The sequence below is a fragment of the Eriocheir sinensis genome, chromosome 24 (genome assembly GCF_024679095.1).
Source record: "Eriocheir sinensis breed Jianghai 21 chromosome 24, ASM2467909v1, whole genome shotgun sequence".
Lineage (NCBI taxonomy): Eukaryota > Metazoa > Arthropoda > Malacostraca > Decapoda > Varunidae > Eriocheir > Eriocheir sinensis.
In genome coordinates, this window is record NC_066532.1 from 15446183 (window position 1) to 15451164 (window position 4982).

The 4982-nt window shown below is 41.3% G+C and overlaps 1 non-coding gene across 1 annotated transcript; it reads right to left on the reverse strand.

Moving 5' to 3' along the window:
* Nucleotides 1-2619: 2619 nt before the first annotated feature.
* On the reverse strand, nt 2620-2693 carry Trnan-guu (transfer RNA asparagine (anticodon GUU)). The gene has a single exon. It is a non-coding gene; the product is annotated as a tRNA-Asn (tRNA).
* Nucleotides 2694-4982: the final 2289 nt, after the last annotated feature.

Below are 4982 nucleotides of genomic sequence, written 5' to 3' on the forward strand. Positions count from 1 at the left end.
GACCGTCACTTCCTTCAACTTAATATCAACTAGAGTAGAAATGCAACGTTTTGGAGTCTTCTGATTAATGTAAAATCACTTAGGTTTAAGGACAGACCACCAAGTCTGGACCATGGGGTCTGTGTGGTCTGATTTTCTATGTAAATCTATCTATGTAAATCTCTCTCTCTCTCTCTCTCTCTCTCTCTCTCTCTCACCATGGGCTACTTTCCATGAGTGAGTGTGTGTGTGTGCGTGTGTGTGTGTGTGTGTGTGTGTGTGTGTGTGTCCCTCTAGTGTTTCTCTGTTTGTACCCCCCCTGTCATATTTTCCTTACGGTCGTAACACAAAATATTTTCAGTGGCCTTTTTGAGCGGCCGCCACTAAAGGAAACGTCAGGGGAATGCGAAGGTAAGGAGGAAAAAAGAGGAAAATGAAAAGGAGGAGGAGGAAAAAAAACTTCAAACAGGAATTCACGATTTGTCAGATGAGAATTTTCCTGATGCAGAGAAGAAGGAAAAAAGGGGATGGCGTGAAGGAGAAAGAGAACGGAGAAAGGAGGAGAGGAGAAGAATAGGAAAGACAGAGAAATTGATGAATGGGAAAATAGGAAAGGTAGAAAGGAAGAGATGGAAAGAATAGGAGAGACAGGAAAAGAAGAATGGGATGGAATATAAAGAGAGAGAATTAGGAAGAAAAGGAAGAAAGGAATAGAAAGAGAAGGGAAGAATAGGAGAGACAGGAAAAGTGATGAAAGAGAAGAGAGGAAGAATGCGATGGAATATAAAGAAAGAGAAGAAGGAAAGAAGAGAAAGAAAGAAGGAGGAGAAGGAAGAAAGGATAAACAGGGAAAATGACAGAGAGAGAAGAGGGGAAAGAAAGAAAGGAAGGAAGCAAGGATGTGATAAAGAGGTTATTGAAAGGAAAGAAAGAAGAAGGAGTGAAGGAGGGAAGCAAAGAGAGAAAGGAAGAGAAGGAAAGAAAGGAGAGGGAAAGAGGAACAATAAAGAAAGGGAAGAGGTGAGGAAGAGTGATAAAGAGGCTGATGAAAGAAAGAGAGGAAGGGGAGAAGGAAGGAAAGGAAGGAAGAAAGAGGAAGAGGGGAGGAGATGAGGGAGAGGGAGAATAATGATAAGAAGGAGAGAAAGAGGAAGGAAAGAGGAAATGGAAGGAAAGAAAAGAAGTAAGAGATTAAGAGGAGAGAGAGAAAGAGAACTAAAGAAGGGAGGTAGAGAGAGAGAGAGAGAGAGAGAGAGAGAGAGAGAGAGAGAGAGAGAGAGAGAGAGAGAGAGAGAGAGAGAGAGAGATTTGCAAAGATTTACATAGATATTCAGACCGTACGAACCCGATGGTCCAGACTAGGTGGTCTGTCTTTACACCAAAGTGAATCTACACTAATCAGATGGCTCCAAAACGTTGCTTTTCTACTCTAGTTAATATTAAGTTCAAGGAAGTGACGGTCGAGCTTGTTTTTAAAGGAGTCAATCGTGTTACACTGGACCACTGACGGTGGGAGCTTATTCCATTCTCGCACTATAACGTTGGTGAAGAAAATTTGGTGCAGTCTGAATTTACTTGTCTACATTTGAGTTTTATGCCATTGTTCCTCGTTCGCAAAGTGTCATCGATCATAAACAATTTTGTTCTGTCTACATTCGTGAAACCATTAAGTATTTTAAAACATTCGATCAGTTTTCCTCGGAGGCGACGTTTCTCAAGAGAGAACATGTTAAGGGTGGAAAGCCTTTCTTCGTAGGATTTGTTGCGCAAGGAATCGATCATTTTTGTTGCTCGACGCTGAACACCTTCTAGTTTAGCAATGTCCTTTGCATGGTGGGGAGACCAAAACTGTATCGCATATTCCAAGTGGGGTCTGACTAAACTATTGTAGAGCGGAAGTATTACATCTTTATTCTTGAATAAAAAGTTTATTTTAATGAAGCCCAACATTCTGTTCGCTTTATTTGCTGCATCGATACATTGATGTGAGAATTTGGGGTTTGACGCGATTTTGGCCCCCAAGTCCTTGACGCATTGAACGCTTGTGAGTTTAACGCCGCCCATTTCGTAATCGAACTTCTTATTTCTTGTTCCAACTTGAAGGACCTAACACTTGTCTACGTTAAAGGGCATCTCCCATCTATCCGACCAAGCTGAAATTTTGTGCAAATCCTCTTGGAGGCTTTGCCTGTCTTCGTCAGTGAGAACCGAGTTCCCAATCTTTGTGTCGTCTGCAAATTTACTAATGCGATTATTGAGCCCAACATCCACGTCGTTGATGTAAATAATGAAGAGAGCACTGGGCCAAGAACCGAGCCCTGAGGGACGCCACTAGTGACCGGCGCCCACTCTGAGTTAAATCCGTCACTCACAACTCTTTGTTGTCTGTTGCTCAACCAATTCGCGATCCATTGGTTTACTTGACCGTCAATACCTATTAGCTTTAATTTATAAAGTAATTTATGATGTGGGACTTTACCAAACGCTTTCTGGAAATCAAGATAGACTACGTCCACTGATTTGGTTACGTCATAAACTGAGAAGAGGTCGTTATAAAAGTTCAATAGGTTTGAAAGGCATGATCTTTTGTAACGGAAGCCATGTTGTGAGCCCCCAATTAATGACTGGCTTTAAAAATTTCGCCCCCGGGTGGGCTCGAACCACCAACCTTTCGGTTAACAGCCGAACGCGCTAACCAATTGTGCCACGGAGGCTTGGGAGGGATAGTGGCAATCAGCTGTTATGACGCGGGAAGGCAGCCTCTCCTGCGCCGCCCGCAGAGAGAGAGAGAGAGAGAGAGAGAGAGAGAGAGAGAGAGAGAGAGAGAGAGAGAGAGAGAGAGAGAGAGAGAGAGAGAGAGAGAGAGAGAGAGAGAGAGATTTCCTGAGAGACACAACTCCTTCCTTTCTTTTTTTCTCTCGTTCTTTGTTTCTTTGTTTCCTTTCTTTCATTTTAATTTTTTTCCTTCGTCTTCTATTTTTTTTGTTGGTGCGTGCGTTTGTTCGTTTCCTTTCATCCTTTTGTCTGTCTGTCTGTCTGTCTGTCTGTCTGTCTGTCTGTCTGTCTGTGTCTGTCTGTCTACCTCTCTCTCTCTCTCTCTCCGACTTGTCACCTTCATTACTGGGAATTATGATCTTTCCTCCATCTCTCCTCCTTCTCTCCCTCCCTCCTCCCTCCTTCTTTCTCTCCAAAGACTCTTCCTCAACTGATTAATCTTCCTTTCCTCCCATTGTTTTCCAAGTCTCTCTCTCTCTCTCTCTCTCTCTCTCTCTCTCTCTCTCTCTTTCCATGAGTGTGTGTGTGTGTGTGTGTGTGTGTGTGTGTGTGTCCCTCTAGTGTTTCTCTGTTTGTACCCCCCCTGTCATATTTTCCTTACGGTCGTAACACAAAATATTTTCAGTGGCCTTTTTGAGCGGCCGCCACTAAAGGAAACGTCAGAGGAATGCGAAGGTAAGGAGGAAAAAAGAGGAAAATGAAAAGGAGGAGGAGGAAAAAAACATCAAACAGGAATTTACGATTTGTCAGATGAGAATTTTCCTGATGCAGAGAAGAAGGAAAAAAGGGGATGGCGTGAAGGAGAAAGAGAATGGAGAAAGGAGGAGAGGAGAAGAATAGGATAGACAGGGAAGTTGATGAATAGGAAAATAGGAAAGGTAGAAAGGAAGAGATGGAAAGAATAGGAGAGACAGGAAAAGAAGAATGGGATGGAATATAAAGAGAGAGAATTAGGAAGAAAAGGAAGAAAGGAAGAGAAAGAGAAGGGAAGAATAGGAGAGACAGGAAAAGTGATGAAAGGGAAGAGAGGAAGAATGCGATGGAATATAAAGAAAGAGAAGAAGGAAAGAAAAGAAAGAAAGAAGGAGGAGAAGGAAGAAAGGATAGACAGGGAAAAAGACAGAGAGAGAAGAGGGGAAAGAAAGAAAGAGAGGGAGCAAGGAAGTGATAAAGAGGATGAAAGGAAAGAAAGAAGAAGGAGTGAAGGAGGGAAGCAAAGAGAGAAAGGAAGAGAAGGAAAGAAAGGAGAGGGAAAGAGGAACAATAAAGAAAGGGAAGAGGTGAGGAAGAGTGATAAAGAGGCTGATGAAAGAAAGAGAGGAAGGGGAGAAGGAAGGAAAGGAAGGAAGAAAGAGGAAGAGGGGAGGAGATGAGGGAGAGGGAGAATAATGATAAGAAGGAGAGAAAGAGGAAGGAAAGAAAGAAATGAAGAAAGAAGAAAAGGAGGAGAGAGAGAAAGAGAACTAGAGAGAGAGAGAGAGAGAGAGAGAGAGAGAGAGAGAGAGAGAGAGAGAGAGAGAGAGAGAGAGAGAGAGAGAGAGAGAGAGAATGAAAAACGAATGAAGGAGGAAAAAAAAAGGGAGTGAATGAAGGAGAATTGATGATTTGAAGGATTGACAGAACACACACACACACACACACACACACACACACACACACACACACACACACACACACACACACACACACACACACACACACACACAGGTTAATTGAATTTCGACTGGCAACTTATTTTGCATTTATTACTCGGCGGATTGTCATGTTGCAAAATCCCTCCCAGGTCAACATTTAGGATAGATTTTAGTATGTATATATATATATATATATATATATATATATATATATATATATATATATATATATATATATATATATATATATATATATATATATTTATTTATTTATTTATTTATTTATTTGTTTATTTATTTATTTATTTATTTATTTATTTATTTATTTACATAGAATTACATAGAAAATCAGACCACGCAGACCCCATGGTCCAGACAAGGTGGTCTGTCTTTAAACCTAAGTGAATCTACACTAATCAGATGGCTCCAAAACGTTGCATCTCTACTCTAGTTAACATTAAGTTCAAGGAAGTGACGGTCGAGCTTGTTTTTAAAGGAGTCAATCGTGTTACACTGGACCACTGAAGGTGGGAGCTTATTCCATTCTCGCACTACAACGTTGGTGAAGAAAAATTTGGTGCAGTCTGAATTTAC